This window comes from Oncorhynchus mykiss, chromosome 9, assembly GCF_013265735.2.
Source record: "Oncorhynchus mykiss isolate Arlee chromosome 9, USDA_OmykA_1.1, whole genome shotgun sequence".
Taxonomy (NCBI): Eukaryota; Metazoa; Chordata; class Actinopteri; order Salmoniformes; family Salmonidae; genus Oncorhynchus; species Oncorhynchus mykiss.
Genome location: NC_048573.1, coordinates 11,969,521 through 11,987,895, shown reverse-complemented (window position 1 = coordinate 11,987,895; position 18,375 = coordinate 11,969,521). Strand labels below are relative to the sequence as shown.

Sequence of the window (18,375 nt, the reverse complement as noted above, 5' to 3'; positions counted from 1 at the left end):
TGCTCCAAATATCTAGGCTGCCGGCCGGTGGAATTTTTTCCCTCTTACCGTTAGTGAAGCCCGGAGGTCTCGTGCGGGTGTTGACGGTAACAACAGGCAGGTGTATTGCCAGGTGCGAGAGGTGGATGGTTACAGCCGCTAATGTTCAGTTTCAGGATAAAATACAAATTATTCCAGCCACTGGCTCGAACTTTCAATATAAGAGATGTATAAGTTTAAGCCCCTCCTACAAACCCTCTCCCCCTCGTAGTAGGCTAGGCTATCCTGTCTAACCCCACACCAGCATCACCAGTATTGCCCCCACTCTCTCTCTCTCTGTCTCTCACTCTCTCTCTAGCTCTCTCGCTCTCTCTCTCTCTCTCGCTCTCTCTCTCTCACTCTCTCTCTAGCTCTCTCGCTCTCTCTCTCTCACTCTCTGTCTCTCACTCTCTCTCTGTCTCTCACTCTCTCGCAATTTGAATTGAATACATTGCTAAAGTAGGCCTAGAAACATGACAATATCAACATTTAATATTGAACACAATTAAAGAGAAAACATGATTAGGCTATACAGTGGTAAAAGTTAATTTGTAGTTCATGTTTACTGCACAGTATGAAATGGAATAGAAATGGCATGCATACCCTATTTTAATACTAATTGCTTAGTAATCAATTGATTTGTAATTAATGTAATCATATGCATTAAATGATGGATCCCAAAGTTAGGAAAGGCTATGGTCTTTCTTTCTTCTATCATATGGATGAACAGCGGATCCATGAATGCAGCATGCTTATGTTATGTCACAGGGTAACGTCCACCTTAAGAGAAATGTCTATATTCTGACATAAAAAGGCAACTTTTGGTAATATTTAGATACAGTATGTGCACACTGGCTATCCTTAAGCAAACACATGTTGAAGGGAAATAAGAATGAATCTGTTATTTTCATTATTATTATTCAATAAAAACATAAACTTAAGAAAGGGGGTGTTTTGTCGGGGGGGGGGGGGGGGGGGGGGGGGGGGGCACTCTATGGGGCAAAATGGTCCCTGAAGATTAGTGCGTTAAAAATCTATTTTATATGTTTTATTTTGGAATTTCAGAGTCATTGAACCTTAAAAGTTAAAGTATCTTATTTCAATTAAATTAGTCAAATATCGGAACCAAATTACGTTGCTCATGATTAATATCCTCACTATGATGAGGTTTTGATGTACTGCCCCTCTTTTATTTTAGCCCTTCCTTTACAAATCATCCTAAAGTATCTCAAAATCTATTGTGTAACTCAAAGAAGTTACTTATAGATCATTTGGAAAAATGCTAATAATAAGTATCATTGATTGCCCTGGCGGCAGTTTGCCCCATTAGGGTGGGCGGTTGGGGATACTACTTAAACTAAAAACAGATCAACATATATATAGTTCAGTGGAGGCTGCTGAGTGGAGGACGGCTCATAATAATGTCTGGAACCACGCTAATGGAATGGCATCAAACACCTGGAGACCATGGAAACCATGTGTTTGATGTATTTGATACCATTCCACCTGTTCCGCTCCAGCCATTACCATGAGCCTGTCCCCCCCCCCCAATTAAGGTGCCACCAACCACCTGTGATATATATATTTTCTAAATGCCAAATTATTAGATCAATGTACCTCAAAATCGTTTTGAGAACCCAATGTGGTTTTGGCAGAATGACAGCATGGCAGCTGGATGTGGGATGGTTGGATGACTAGGGTCTGGTATCAGTGAATAAGTGCGACTCGTCTTGGAAGTAGTGGGAATAACAGCTGTTATCGTGAGGGAGGGGTATCATATGAATGCAGCAGTTATCCCCGGCAGCATTCCAAATTTGCCCTGTTATAGTGCACATTGCTTTAACAGGGGCCATAGGGTTCTAGTCAATCATGCACTAGTTGCCTATATAGTGAATTGGGAGGCCGGTAATCTCTTTAATCTTCAGAGATTTGGGGAAGTCATCTGGTTTCCGCTGTCCCCAGATTACAACATGTTCTAGTCAGACAATACATTCTAGGTTATGCCTGAATGTGTGGGGTAATGGGGTAATGATCATTCACCGCCACGGTCTACTTTATCATATCATTGGTTTTTAATGACACCTTGTGACAGATAGAGATTATGCTTTTATCCGTGGGATACAGCAGTAGTTATAGTCACCCCTGATCTATGGTAAAGTAGGGAGTGCAGGATTTTACTCTAGCCCAGCCTTAATACCGCAAGTGTAGTCTGTTCTGTTAAAATGTGTCTGGAACTACAACATAGACCCACCCCCTCTAGTCCTGGGCCAGAGTTGGTGACCACTGGGTTATGGTCTATTGGTGCTTTTCCATCTCCTTCCCCCCACAGCAGTGTGTCGCGAGTGTTTTATGTTAACGTAAGCTCTTGTGTAATTGTGTTTCCATCAGGAGTGTGACACTAAAGACTTGGGGCGAGCGGAATCAACAACCTCTGCATCATTCAAAGACTTTTGTTTTGTGAGAAGGTAAGCCTGGGCCCCCAAGTCAGAGCAGGTCCCCCATTATTTTCATAGGGCACTACTTTTGACCAGAGCCGTATGGGCTAGAATGCCAATACACAATGAGATGATGTTGTGACATATTTTTCCTCCCTGAAATATCCTGTTTTCCCATCTCGTCATGTCAGCTGTCACCTCTGACCTCTGAGCCGTGAATCCGTCGAGGCCAAGCTTGCGGTCCAGGAGCAACATGCTGCATAAATAATCCTGTCAAAATAAAAACAATGCAGTACATGTTTCCATCTTTCTCTCTCTCTCTCTCTCTCGTCGGAGTGCATGCTGGGAGTGAGTCGTCAAGCAGAGTGTTTGCGAGAGCGAATGGAATTTCTTTTCACTCTATTGGGTTTTGGTATGTACATATATATATATATTGATTAGTTTAGTTGTTTTAAGGGTATATTGTTTAACTATCACTAAGCACGTATAGGGGTGGTGGGATCTTTGAGGTTGGTTTTTCGCGAGGGCACAACCAGCGGGTGGGGCTGGTTGCAATGGCCACTTGCGGAAATGTAGAGTTTGAAAAACTTAGTCGGAGGCATGGAGTAAAAATTCCTGCTGCGGCTGGGTGTTCAGTGGAAGAATGTAGCTTGGCTGTGGGTGCTATCATTGGGTATGATAGCATCAAATCAGCCTCAAGGATGAATAGCGCTGTAGTGATATTCTTAGATTCAATTGAAAAGGTGAATAAGATAGTTGAGAGGGGTGTTGTGTTGCGGGAGACACAGACGCCGGTATTTCCGCTTATGAATCCTGCGAAGAAAGTTATGCTTTCTAACGTGCCACCATTTGTTAGAGATGAAGTGTTAGAGCGAGAGTAATCTCGCCATGGTCAAATCGTATCTACAATAAAGAAGGTTCTTTTTGGATGCAAATCTCCGTTGTTGAAACATGTCGTGTCTCATAGGAGACAAGTGCATATGATTTAAAAAAAGGAAGGAGATGAACTGAATTTAGCGTTTAGTTTTAAGATTGATGGATTTGATTATGTCTTCTATGCATCTACTGAATCAATGAAATGTTTTGGATGTGGAAGAGAGGGGCATTTGGTGCGTAATTGTTCCGAGAATGAGCGCGCTGAGCCTGGTAGTAGCTTTAGTGCGGGTGCAACTGACGTACCACAGCGAAGGGATGAAAATACTACAGGTGTAGGGGAAGAGAGAAGGTGGGCAGATGTGGTTGGAAAAGTAGGAGAGGAAGGCATTGTGGATACGGGGGCAATTGTGGTAGATCAGAACAAAGAGGGAGGGGAAACAGTAGGTGAGATTGCGACTGCCGTCGCTGAGGTGGTGCTGGAAAATGAAATTGAAGGTCAAGAGGAGATTGAAATAACGGAAAAGGAAGCGGATGTTTTCAAAATACCGAGGAGTAAAAGGAAGAATTTAAGGGGTGGTGAAGGGTCTAATTCTAAGAGAAAGGTAGAGATGGATAAATCAGGTGAAGATGAACAGGTTGTAGAGATGGGGTTTTCTTCTGGGGAGGATAGCGAGAGTGAGTCATCTGACGCGTCACAACAATATAGTGAGATAGATGGGGTGGAAGGGAGGTATGGGATCGAGAAGATACGTCAATTTCTGAAGTTGACAAAAGGGAAGAAATATATGCAGGATTACAATGTAACTGATTTTTCCCTGAACGTGAATTGTTTATTGAATCAGCAAAGTTTCTGATGTCAAAAATTACAGGGGGAGGTTTGAAAAACCCTGAAATTGCTAGACTCAAGAAAGTGGTCACGAGAGTAATAAGTGATGTAAATTCTAAAGAAAATTAAAGAGTTCAGTTGCAGTTTTAACTCTGTAAAGAGATGTGGTGGCTGTATCTTCCTCTGTTTTTTTTCTTATCCATGAGCAGTTTTAAGATCTCTTCTTTAAACGTAAATGGGGCAAGAGATGTTAAAAAAAGAGCCATGGTGTATGAGTTAATGAGGGGAAAGGGAAGTGACATAATTTTTCTGCAAGAAACGCATAGTAATTTGGAAAATGAAGTTATGTGGCAACAGGAGTGGGGGGGGACAGGGGTGTGTAGTCATAAAAACTCAAAAAGTGGGGGTGTGGTTATCTTGTTCTCAAAAGGGTTTTTGCCTTTGTCATACGAGGTTGAAGAGGTAGTTGAGGGGAGGTTATTAAAAGTTAGAGCAAGGTATGAAAATATCAATATGTGTCTGATAAATGTATATGCCCCAGTGGTGATAGTTGAGAGGGTATGTTTTTTAGAGACATTATCAAATACCATTGAGAAATGTAACAAAGAAGATTATTTGTTTATTGCTGGGGATTTTAACTGCACAGTTAGCGATTTAGATAGAAATCACCAAGAACCTCATATAGCTTCAAGGACGTTTTTAAAACGCCTTATTGTAACAAATGAACTGTGTGATATTTGGCAGAGTCAACATGAAGGAACAAGGCAGTACACCTGGGCGCATGTGAGAGAGAACATCATCTCTATGGCCAGGTTAGATAGGTTTTATGTTTTTGAGCATCAATCTCAGGTCTGTAAATCAAGTGTGATAACTCCAGTGGGATTTTCTGATCATTGTTTAATAACAGAGGTGGTGTTCATTAACGATGTAAAACCTAAAAGCGCATATTGGCATTTTAATATAACTTTATTGAGTGATGCTCACTTCAGGAACTGTTTCAGTTTTTTTGGGGAGAGGTGGAGGTCTCAAAAGGCCAGTTTTGTATCCCTTCAGCAATGGTGGGATATAGGGAAAATCCAGATTCAACAATTTTGTAATCAATACACGAGGAATGTCACCAAGGATATCACCAGATCAATGAAAGCCCTAGAGATTGAAATAGTGGAACTCTTGACGTTGGTTGAGACCACAGGAGATCGAGGCCATACTCAGGCCCTCAAGAGGAGAAAAGCTGCATTGGCAGATCTGCTGGGTATCAGAGCACAGGGGGCACTGGTGAGAAGTAAATTTCAGGGCATATCTGAAATGGATGCCTCATCCAAATTTTTCTTTGGTTTAGAGAAAAAGAATGGACAAAGAAAAATTATTCATTGTCTCAAATCAGCTGTTGGACAAGAGCTCACTAGCCCTAGTGAAATTAGAAAGAGGGCAGTAGAGTTCTATGCTGAGCTCTACAAGTGTGAGTACAAAGAGGACAAAACAGTGACACAGCAGTTCTTTGATGGGCTCCCAAAGGTGCCTGCAGAAGCTCAGGTTGAGCTTGAGCAACCATTGTCTTTGCAGGATTTATACACTGCATTAAAAGGCATGGAAAATGGAAGGGCACCAGGCATTGATGGGCTTCCCGTTGACTTTTTTAAGTCTTTTTGGGCTATGTTGGGAGAGGAATGGGTAGAAGTAGCTAATGATAGTTTAACCGGAGGGTTACTACCAATAAGCTGCAGAAGGGCTGTCCTCACCCTACTGCCCAAAAAGGGTGACCCGAGGGAGGTGAAGAACTGGAGGCCGGTGGCTTTATTGTGTACTGATTATGAGATATTGTCAAAGGCTTTGTCCAACAGGCTGAGGGAGGTGATGGGGCAAATCATACATACGGATCAGTCCTACTGTGTTCCTGGCAGGCAGATAGGGGATAACATTTCTCTGATTCGTGATTTTTTGGACGTCTCTAGGGCTATTGGGTTGGATGCTGGTCTAATTTCAATTGATCAGGAAAAGGCATTTGACCGAGTTGAACATCAATATTTATGGCACACGTTTGAGGCGTTTGGGTTCAGCTCTGGTTTTATTGCCATGATAAAGGTGATATATGGTGACATTGAAAGTGTATTGAAAGTTAACGGTGGTTTGAGTGCTCCTTTTAAAGTGTGTAGAGGTATTAGGCAGGGATGTTCTATGTCTGGGATGTTATATGCTATTGCTATAGAGCCACTACTAAATAGCATTAGAAGTCGCATTGCAGGGGTGTGCCTTTCAGAGGATATTCCTCCTATTCGTCTTTCAGCCTATGCTGATGATGTAGTTGTGCTAGTGAAAAATCAAGCGGAGGTAGATAGCTTGAGTCTAATGGTTGATCGTTTTAGGGGAATATCCTCTGCAAAGGTAAATTGGGAAAATAGTTGTGCTTTACAGATTGGAGAATGGTCTGGAGGGATCATGGCTTTGCCAGGGGGGCTAGAATGGTGTAAGGGAGGTTTTAAGTATCTTGGAGTGTATCTAGGAGATGAGGAGACTATGGAAAAAAATTGGAGTGGGGTGGTTGAAATGGTGGAAGGGAGGATGAGGAGATGGCGTTGGTTACTATCTCGTATGTCATATAGAGGGCGCACTATTATAGTTAACAATGTGATTGCCTCTGCACTGTGGCATCGGTTGTCAGTTTTAGAACCACCATCTGGCCTTCTGGCTAAGATACAGGCAATTATTGTGGATTTCTTTTGGGATAAATATCACTGGGTTCCACAAAGTGTTTTGTATTTGTCAAAAGAGGAGGGGGGACAAGGTCTTGTACATCTTGCTAGTAGGGCTGCTGCTTTCCGGTTTCAGTTTATTCAAAGGCTGCTTTATGGACCGGAAAATGTGGTGTGGAGAGGGGTGGCAGGTCTTATATTACAGCGGGTTGGAGGATTAGGTTTAAAGAAGGCTTTATTTCTGGTTGATAGTAGCCAGATTTCTAGGGAGGGAGTACCTCCGTTTTATAGAGGCCTTCTCAGAGTGTGGAGCATAATGAAGGTGTCCAGAAGAACTTCAGCGGAGTCAGGGCATTGGCTGTTGGAGGAACCTCTGGTGTATGGGGCAAGACTGGATTGTACAACTGCAGCTGTTCCACATTTCTCCAAGATTCTGGTGAAGGGGAAAATCATCACCTTAAGACAGTTAATGGCCATGGCTGGGCCCGCCTTAATGGATGGAAGAAGGGTGGCAGAACATTTGGGGATGAGGTCGGAAAGGATTGTCGGACAAATGCTGGGGAGCTGTAGGAAGGCTCTGTCAGCGGAAGAATGGGATATGCTTAGTAGCCACAAGAAGAAGGTGCAAGATGAAGACGTCTCATTTCCAAAACTAGGGATTACACCAAATATCCCAGAGTCAGAAAGAAAGGCGTTATTGCTGGATTTGAGAGGGTTGGAGGAGGTGGGTTTGGATGAGGTGAATGGGAAGGAATTGTATAGGGGGTGTGTCAAGGTGTTGAATAAAGATAAATTGAAAAATAGAAAAGATACTCCATGGAGGGTAAAATTGGGCATTGATGACAAGGTAAAGCCAGCATGGAGAGCACTGTACAAGCCACCGTTACAAAAGGGTACTGGTGATATGCAATGGAGGGTTTTACATGGTATCATTGCAGTTAATGCTTTTGTATCTGTTATTAACTCAGATGTTAGAGATGGATGTCCTTTTTGTAATATAAGATAAACCATTTTTCACTGTTTTATGGAGTGTGAGAGGATAAAACCGCTATTGGAAATGTTGGAATCTTTGTTTAAAGCTGTAGGGGAGTTTTTCAATAACACTGTTTTTATTTTGGGGTTTCAATATAGTAAACAACAGAAAAGAAAATGTCAAATGTTAAATATTTTGGGACAAGCTAAGATGTCAATTTTTCTGAGTAGGAAACATAAGATAGAAACGGGATATGGGCAGGATGTAAGATGTGTTTTTAAAGGTTTAGTGAAAGCAAGAATAAAAGTAGATTTTGAGTTCTTTTCAGCTGTAAAAGATCTCCTATTATTTGAGGAGAAGTGGGCTTACGAAGGAGCGCTTTGTTTTGTAGAGGAGGGGAAATTATTTTTTGCTGCTGAAATAAGTTGAATGTATATGTTATGTATTTATTTTTGTTTAGGAATTACATTTGTTATTTCATTTCTGAAAAGGCAGTGTGTCATTATTTATGTTAACACTTGAGTAAAAAATAAAGGTTTTATAAAAACTCAAACTCTCTCTATCTCTCTCGCTCTCTCTCTCCTTCTCTCTCTCTCTCTCTCTCTCTCTCTCTCTCTCTCACACACACACATCTTCCACTTTTTGATAATATATGCTTTTATTTGCCATTCCATATGACCTACTCTTTCACATGTAACATGTATGTTATTTACAGAAGTGATCTGTTAATCAGTAGGCCTATATTTCATACCATGTTCGTAACATATTTGCTTTTAAATTCTCCACAGGAATCTCAGGCCTGAAGGGAGAGGCTTCAGTGCCCTAATGCGTGTAAATTAAGTTATTTTGGATACATGTGAGGGAGACTGTGGGTGTTATATGTGTATATATAACACATATGGAATAATGTAGTAACCAAAAAAGTGTTAAACAAATAAAAAAATATTTGAGATTTGAGATTTTTCAAAGTAGCCTCCCTTTGCCTTGACAGCTTTGCACACTTCAAAAATCAAATCAAATGTTCTTGGTCACATAAACATGGTTAGCAGCTGTTAATGCAAGTGTAGCGACATGCTTGTGTTTCTAGTTTTGACAGTGCAGTAATCTAACAAATTCACAACTACCTAATACACTCAAATGTAAAGGGATGGAATCAGAATATGTACATATAAATATATGGATGAGCGATGGCCGAGCGGCATAGGCAAGATGCAATAGATGGTATAAAATAAAGTATGTACATATGAGATGAGTAATGTAAGATATGTAAACATTAAAGTGCCATTTTTTAAACGTGACTAGTGATCCATTTATTAAAGTGGCTAATGATTTGAGTATGTATCTGTGTTAGTGATGTTTTTTTAACAGTCTGATGGCCTTGAGATAGAAGCTGTTTTTTCAGTCTCTCTGTCCCAGCTTTGATGTACCTATACTGACCTTGTCTCCTGGATGGTAGTGGGACGAACAGCCAGTGGCTCGGATGGTTGTTGTCCTTGATGATCTTTTTGGCCTTCCTGTGACATCGTGTGCTGTAAGTGTCCTGGGGGGCAGGTAGTTTGCCCCCGGTGATACGTTGGGCAGACCGCACCACCCTCTGGAGAGCATTGCAATTGAGGAAGGTGCTGTTGCCGTACCTGGTAGTTATATAGCCCGACAGGATGCTCTCAACTGTGCATCTGTTAAAGTTTGTGAGGGTTTTAGGTGACAAGCCAAATTTCTTCAGCCTCGTGAGGTTGAAGAGGTGCTGTTGCACCTTCTTCACCACACTGTCTGTGTGGGTGGACCATTTCAGTTTGTCCGTGATGTGTACGCCGATTAACTTAAAACTGTCCTGTCGATGTGGATAGGGGAGTGCTACCTCTGCTGTTTTCTGAAGTCCACGATCATCTCTACTTTCCGGCTACCCGGATAAAGCACGAAATAAGCTTCAGTTAGTGCTAAGCACGGCTGCTAGAATCTTGACTAGAACCAAAAAATTTAATTATATTACTCCAGCGCAAGCCTCTCTACACTGGCTTCCTGTTAAGGAAAGGGCTGATTTCAAGGTTTTACTGTTAACCTACAAAGCATTATGGGCTTGCTCCTACCTATCTTTCCGATTTGGTACTGCCATACATACCTACACATACGCTACGGTCACAAGACGCAGGCCTCCTAACTGTCCCTAGAATTTCTAAGCAAACAGCTGGAGGCAGGGCTTTCTCCTATAGAGCTCCATTTTATGGTATGGTTTGCCTACCCATGTGAGAGATGCAGACTCGGTCTCAACTTTTAAGTCTTTATTGAAGACTCGTCTCTTCAGTAGGTCCTACGATTGAGTGTAGTCTGGCCCAGGAGTGTGAAGGTGTACGGAAAGGCACTGGAGCAATGAACCGCCCTTGCTGCCTCTGCCTGTCCGGTTCCCCTCTCTCCACTGGGATTCTCTGCCTCTAACCCTATTACAGGGGCTGAGTCACTGGTGCTCTTCTATGCCATCCCTAAGGGGTGCATCACTTGAGTGGGTTGAGTCACTGACGTGATCTTCCTGTCTGGGTTGGCACCCCCCTTGGGTTGTGCCGTGGCGGAGATCTTTGTGGGCTATTCTTGGTTGAAGATATCCCTCTAGTGGTGTGGGGGCTGTGATTTGGCAAAGTGGGTGGGGTTATATCCTGCCTGTTTGGCCCTGTCCGGGGTTATCATCGGATGGGGCCACAGTGTCTCCCGACCCCTCCTGTCACAGCCTCCAGTGTTTATGCTGCAGTAGTTTATGTGTCGGGGGGCTAGGGTCAGTCTGTTATATCAGGAGTATTTCTGGAGTATGTCTCCTGTGTCCTGTGTGAATTTAAGTATGCTCTCTCTAATTCTTTCTTTCTCTCTCTCGGAGGACCTGAGCCCTAGGATCATGCATCAGGAATACCTGGCCTGATGACTCCTTGCTGTCCCCAGTCCACCTGGCCGTGCTGCTGCTCCAGTTTCACCTGTTCTGCCTGTGGCTATGGAACCCTGACCTGTTCACCGGACGTACTACCTGTCCCAGACCTGCTGTTTTCAACTCTCTAGAGACAGCAGGAGCGGTAGAGATACTCTGAATGATCGGCTATGAAAAGCCAACTGGCATTTACTCCTGAGGTGCTGACCTGTTGCACCCTCAACAACTACTGTGATTATTATTATTTGACCATGCTGGTCATTTATGAACATTTGAACATCTTGGCCATGTTCTGTTATAATCTCCACCCGGCACAGCCAGAAGAGTACTGGCCACCCCTCATATCCTGGTTCCTCTCTAGGTTTCTTCCTAGGATCTGGCCTTTCTAGGGAGTTTTTCCTAGCCACTGTGCTTCTACACCTGCATTGCTTGCTGTTTGGGGTTTTAGACTGGGTTTCTGTACAGCACTTTGAGATATCAGCTGATGTAAGAAGGGCTTTATAGTTGTATTTTTTTTATTTGACCTCCTTTGTTTTGTTGGCGTTGAGTGAGAGGTTGTTTTCCTGACACCACACTCCGAGGGCCCTCGCCTCCTCCCTGTAGGCTGTCTCGTCGTTGTTGGTAATCAAGCCCACTACTGATGTGTCATCTGCAAACTTGATGATTGAGTTGGAGGCGTGCATGATTGCGCAGTCATGGGTGAACAGGGAGTACAGGAGAGGGCTGAGAACCCTTGTGGGTCCCCAGTGTTGAGGATCAGCGAAGTTAAGAAGGAAAGGTGGGCCCACAGTCCTTGGTAGTGGGCCGTGTCGGTGGCACTGTATTATCCTCAAAGCGGGCAAAGAAGGTGTTTAGTTTGTCTGGAAGACATCGGCGTTCGTGACGTGGCTGGTTTTCTTTTTGTAGTCTGTAATTGGCTGTAGACCCTGCCACATACGTCTCGTGTCTGAGCCGTTGAATTGCAACTCCACTTTGTTCGTATACCGACATTTCGCTTGTTTGATTGCCTTGCTGAGGGATTAACTACACTATTTATATTCGGCCATATTACTAGTCATCTTTCCATGGTTGAATGCGGTGGTTTGCGCTCTCAGTTTTGCGCGAATGCCGCCATCTATCCACGGTTTCTGGTTAGGGTGGGTTTTAATAGTCACAGTGGGTACAACATCTCCTATGTACTTCCTTATAAACTCCCTCACCAAGTAAGCGTATCAATCAATGTTATTCTCGGAGGCTTCCTGGAACATTTCCCAGTCCGCGTGATCAAAACAATCTTGAAGCGTGGATTCCGATTGGTCAGACCAGCGTTGAATGGGTCTAGTCACGGGTACATCCTGTTTGAGTTTCTGCCTGTAGGACGGTAGGAGCAAGGTGGTTGGATTTGCCGAAGGGAGGGCGGGGGGAGGGCCTTGTATGCATCCCGGAAGTTAGAGTAGCAGTGGTCCAGTGTATTGCCTGTGCGGGTGCTACAGTCAATGTGCTGATAGAATTTAGATGGCCAAGTTCTCATTACTTTAAGACGCGAAGATCAGTCAATACGGAAAATTTCAAGTGTAGTCGCTGGGGTGGCAGCGTATACTAGTGGTTAGAGCGTTGGACTAGTAACCAAAAGGTTGCAAGTTTAAATCCTTAAGCTGACAAGGTACAAATCTGTCGTTCTTCCCCTGAACAGTCAGTTAACCCACTAGGCTGTCATTGAAAATAAGAATTTGTTCTTAACTGACTTGCCTAGTTAAATAAAGGTTTAAAAAAAGGTGCTATGATGAAAATTGCTCTCATGAGGACCGCCACAGGAAAGGAAGACCCAGAGTTACCTCTGCTGCAGAGGATAACTTCATTAGAGTTAACTGCACCTCAGATTGCAGCCCAAATAAATGCTTCACAGAGTTCAAGTAACAGACACATCTCAACATCCACTGTTCAGAGGAGACTGTGTGAATCAGTCCTTCATGGTTGAATTGCTGAAAAGAAACTACGCTGCTCAAAAAATAAAAGGGAACACTTAAACAACACAATGTAACTCCAAGTCAATCACACTTCTGTGAAATCAAACTGTCCACGTAGGAAGCAACACTGATTGACAAAACATTTCACATGCTGTTGTGCAAATGGAATAGACAACAGGTGGAAATTATTGGCAATTAGCAAGACACCCCCAATAAATGAGTGGTTCTGCAGGTGGTGACCACAGACCATTTCTTGCTTCCTGGCTGATGTTTTGGTCACTTTTGAATGCTGGCGGTGCTTTCACTCTAGTGGTAGCATGAGACGGAGTCTACAACCCACACAAGTGGCTCAAGTAGTGCAGCTCATCCAGGATGGCACATCAATGTGAGCTGTGGCAAGAATGTTTGCTGTGTCTGTCAGCGTAGTGTCCAGAGCATGGAGGCGCTACCAGGAGACAGGCCAGTACATCAGGAGACGTGGAGGAGGCCGTAGGAGGGCAACAACCCAGCAGCAGGACCGCTACCTCCGCCTTTGTGCAAGGAGGGCAGGAGGAGCACTGCCAGAGCCCTGCAAAATGACCTCCAGCAGGCCACAAATGTGCATGTGTCTGCTCAAACGGTCAAAAACAGACTCCATGAGGGTGGTATGAGGGCCCGACGTCCACAGGTGGGGGTTGTGCTCACAGCCCAACACCGTGCAGGACGTTTGGAATTTGCCAGAGAACACCAAGATTGGCAAATTCGCCACTGGCGCCCTGTGCTCTTCACAGATGAAAGCAGGTTCACACTGAGCACATGTGACAGACGTGACAGAGTCTGGAGACGCCGTGGAGAACGTTCTGCTGCCTGCAACATCCTCCAGCATGACCGGTTTGGCGGTGGGTCAGTCATTGTGTGGGGTGGCATTTCTTTGGGGAGCCGCACAGCACTCCATGTGCTCGCCAGAGGTAGCCTGACTGCCATTAGGTACAGAGATGAGATCCTCAGACCCCTTGTGAGACCATATGCTGGTGCGGTTGGCCCTGGGTTCCTCCTAATGCAAGACAATGCTAGACCTCATGTGGCTGGAGTGTGTCAGCAGTTCCTGCAAGAGGAAGGCATTGATGCTATGGACTGGCCCGCCCGTTCCCCAGACCTGAATCAAATTGAGCACATCTGGGACATCATGTCTCGCTCCATTCACGTTGCACCACAGACTGTCCAGTAGTTGGCGGATGCTTTAGTCCAGGTCTGGGAGGAGATCCCTCAGGAGACCATCCGCCACCTCATCAGGAGCATGCCCAGGCGTTGTAGGGAGGTCATACAGGCACGTGGAGGCCACACACACTACTGAGCCTCATTTTGACTTGTTTTAAGGACATTACATCAAAGTTGGATCAGCATGTTGTGTGGTTTTCCACTTTAATTTTGAGTGTGACTCCAAATCCAGACCTCCATGGGTTGATAAATTTGATTTCCATTGATAATTTTTGTTTGATTTTGTTGTCAGCACATTCAACTATGTAAAGAAAAAAGTATTTAATAAGAATATTTCATTCATTCAGATCTAGGATGTGTTATTTTAGTGTTTCCTTTATTTTTTGAGCAGTGTACTACTAAGGGATACCAAGAATAAGAATGGACTGGCTTGGGCCAAGAAACAAAAGTAATGGACATTAGAGCCGTGGAAATCTGGCTTTTGGTCTGATGAATCCAAATGTGAGATTTTTGGCTCCAACCGCCGTGTCTTTGTGAAACAACTATGAACAGATTTAGTAAGCATAACCTTGCTATTGAGAATGGTCGCCGTAGGCAGACCTGGCTCTCAAGAGAAGACAGGGTATGTGCTCACTGCCCACAAAATGAGTTGGAAACTGAGCTGCAATTTCTAACCTCCTGGCAAATGTATGACCATATTAGAGACACATATTTCCCTCAGATTACACAGATCCATAAAGAATTCGAAAACAACCCCAATCTTGATAAATATGTATTGGGTGAAGTACCACAGTGTGCCATCAGAAAAGGGCAACCAGTGAAGAACAAACAGCATTGTAAATACAACCCAGATGTATGTTAATGTATTTTACCTTTTGTACTTTAACTATTTGTACATCGTTACAACACTGTAGATAGACATAATATGACATTTGAAATGTTCCTATTCCTTTGAAACATTTATGAGTGTAAAGTTTACTTTTAATTTTTTATTGTTTATTTCACTGTTGTTTATTATCTACTTCACTTGCTTTGGCAATTTAAACATATGTTTGCCATGACAATAAAGCCTATTGAATTGAATTGAGTTACACACAGTGTGAGAGAGAAAGTTACACAGTGTTAGAGAAAGAGAGAGTTACACAGAATGTGTGAGAGAAAGAGAGAATTACACAGAATGTGAGAGAGTTACACTGAATGTGAAAGAGAGAGTTACACAGAATGTGAGAAAGAGAAAGTTACACAGAATGTGAGAGAGAGAGAGTTACTTCTGTGAGTGTAATGTTCACTGTTCATTTTTATTGTTTATTTCACTTTTGTATATTATCTACTTCACTTGCTCTGGCAATGTTAACATATGTTTCCATTGCCAATAAAGCTCCTTAAATTGAATTGAATTGAGTTACACCGAATGTCAAAGAGCGAGAGAATTACACGGAATGTGAGACAGAAAGAGAGAGTTAAACAGAATGTGAGAGACATAAAGAGAGAGTTAAACAGAATGTGAGACAGAAAGAGAGAGTTAAACAGAATGTGAGACAGAATGAGAGAGTTAAACAGAATGTGAGACAGAAAGAGAGAGTTAAACAGCATGTGAGACAGAAAGAGAGCGTTAAACAGAATGTGAGACAGAAAGAGAGAGTTACACGGAATGTGAGACAGAAAGAGAGAGTTAAACAGAATGTGAGACAGAAAGAGAGAGTTACACGGAATGTGAGACAGAAAGAGAGAGTTACACGGAATGTGAGACAGAAAGAGAGAGTTAAACAGAATGTGAGACAGAAAGAGAGAGTTACACGGAATGTGAGACAGAAAGAGAGAGTTAAACAGAATGTGAGACAGAAAGAGAGAGTTACACGGAATGTGAGACAGAAAGAGAGAGTTAAACAGAATGTGAAAGAGAAAGAGAGAGTCCCATATCTACTGGGTGAAATTCCACAGTGTGCCATCACAGCAGCAAGATTTGTGACCTGTTGCCACGAGAAAAAGGCAACCAGTGAAGAACACACACCATTGTAAATACAACCCATATTTATGCTTATTTATTTTATCTTGTGTCCTTTACCATTTGTACACTATTAAAACACTGTATATATATATATAATATGACATTTGTAATGTCTTTATTGTTTTGAAACTTCTGTATGTGTAATGTTTACTGTTAATTTTTATTGTTTTTTTTTCACTTTATATATTCACTTTATATATTATCTACCTCACTTGCTTTGGCAATGTTAACACATGTTTCCCATGCCAATAAAGCCCTTGAATTGAAATGAATTGAGTGGTAGTGAGGAGGAAAAGAAGAATAGGTTAGCTACGTAAATAGAACGGTGATTATCATAACAATCAGTCTATTAGACTTCAGGCTAGGAATGGCTTCAGGACTAAAGGGTCGCTACCTCTCAGCATACAGCAGCAACGCACCATGAGGAATTGAGACAGTCACGAGTCACTATGACACAAATCACAACTAGGCTACGTCATTGTGCACTATTTTATGCTCAGGCTGAGGATAAAGCATTATGTTTATCCTCCAAGGTTATTGAGTCACAAGTAATGTTATGTGATTACTTGACTAGCTTTTCTGGCTGCAGAAATATCTAGTTTTCTTAATGTAAGGTTGTTGTGTTGTTTGTTCACGTTGTGTCGTTTAAGCACAACGAGGTAACTTTAATAAAATACACTTAGACATCATCAAGTTTCATCATGATTTATAGATTGGCATGGTAAAGGTTCTGTCGAGCGGCTAGATGTTCTTTACCATTCTGGCCATCAGATTTGCCACCAATGCTCCTTATAGGACACATCACTGCACTCTATACTCCTCTGTAAACTGGTCATCTCTGTATACCCGTCACAAGACCCACTGGTTGATGCTTATTTATAAAACGCTCTTAGGCCTCACTCCCCCCTATCTGAGATACCTACTGCAGCCCTCATCCTCCACATACAGCACCCATTCTGCCAGTCACATTCTATTAAAGGTCCCCAAAGCACACACATCCCTGGGTTGCTCCTCTTTTCAGTTATCTGTAGCTAGTGACTGGAACGAGCTGCAACAAACACTCAAACCGGACAATTTTGTCTCAAACTCATCATTCAAAGACTCAATCATGGACACTCTTATTGACAATTGTGGCTGCTTCACGTGATTTATTGTTGTCTCTACCTTCTTGCCCTTGGTGCTGTTGTCTGTGCCCAATAATGTTTGTACCTTGTTTTGATCTGCTACAATGTTGTGCTTCTGCCATGTTGTGTTGCTACCATGTTGTTGTAATACTGTGTTGCTACCATGCTGTGTTTTCATGTGTTGCTGCCATGCTATGTTGTTGTCTTAGGTCTCTATTTTAGTGTTGTGGTGTCTCTCTTTTCATGATGTGGCTTTGTTTCTTATTTTATTTTTAATCCCAGCCCCCGTCCCAGAAGGAGGCCTTTGTAAATAATGATTTGTTCTTAACTGACTTGCCTTGTTAAATAAAGGTTAAATAAAAATAATACAAAATAAAAAGTTGACCTTGCCCGATTGGTGCGTGATAGTTATTACACTGCCTCTTCAACCAGTAGATGGCGGCAGTGTACAAGGTTGGTGTTTCTGCGTTCTGAATAAACACACGTTTTCAGTACCATTGGGAGAAAAGTAGTGGGATAGGTCTATTGATTTTGAAGTGATAGTCAGACGAGGTAAAACTTTCCCATCAAATAAACTATTGGGTAGAAATATATTCCCTACTTTTGCTGAGTTAAATACCCAAACCCAACACACATATTTCATCGGTAGCGTGGCCGAGCGGTCTAAGGCGCTGGATTAAGGCTCCAGTCTCTTCGGAGGCGCGGGTTCGAATCCCGCCGCTGCCAGTTGCTTTTTGTTTGACATTTTGAAAAAATATTTATATAGTTACTACTGTAATCAATTATATTTCATGTGCATACGTCACGCACTTCAATACAAAATGTAGAACGTGTTTCTCCAGTGGTGCATTGTCCAGACTTTATAAACATGCGGTACTCCGTGGTGTATTGATTCTTGAGCAGTACATTTAAATGTGTTGTCAACGCTAGGCACAGAAACATAATTCACTTCTGCCCAGAGAAAGTGCAATATTTAGACATTTAAAGATATCTACTAACCATATTAGAAAGCTATAGCTATGTGAGACACGTTATTTGTACGTTGGCACGTAGATAACTAGCTATAAAGGGAGGGACAAATAGTTTTAAAGCTAGTAACTAACGTTAACTAGCTCTGGTCTTTCGTGCTACAGACAACGAGTTGCTATTCCATTTATCATTTCATAGAGGATATACTTTAGTAGCTAACTTGCCGAAGTAACGATGTGCCTAGAGTGCTGGATAATTTGTATATGTGTGTGAAGGGTGTCATTTTTCCAAAATAGGAAAAGGAGCTTTGGTCACTTTTCTGAGAAGGGCAGCTACAGCTATGGCGAGTGGGTGTGTCGAAAGCGCTCCACTATAGGTTAGACAAAATATATTAAGAACTAACCC

General features: G+C 42.6%; 1 protein-coding gene and 1 non-coding gene across 2 annotated transcripts in view; one reads left to right on the top strand and one right to left on the bottom strand.

The window, feature by feature from the left end:
* LOC110531460 (histidine N-acetyltransferase) overlaps nucleotides 1-238 on the bottom strand; it is a 44,584-nt gene extending 44,346 nt beyond the window's left edge. The window contains exon 1 of the mRNA XM_021614670.2: nucleotides 49-238. The gene's annotated coding sequence lies outside the window, so the exon portion shown is untranslated. The remainder of the gene's footprint in view (nucleotides 1-48) is intronic.
* Nucleotides 239-17,645: 17,407 nt separating this feature from the next.
* trnal-aag lies at nucleotides 17,646-17,727 on the top strand. The gene has a single exon. It is a non-coding gene; the product is annotated as a tRNA-Leu (tRNA).
* Nucleotides 17,728-18,375: the final 648 nt, after the last annotated feature.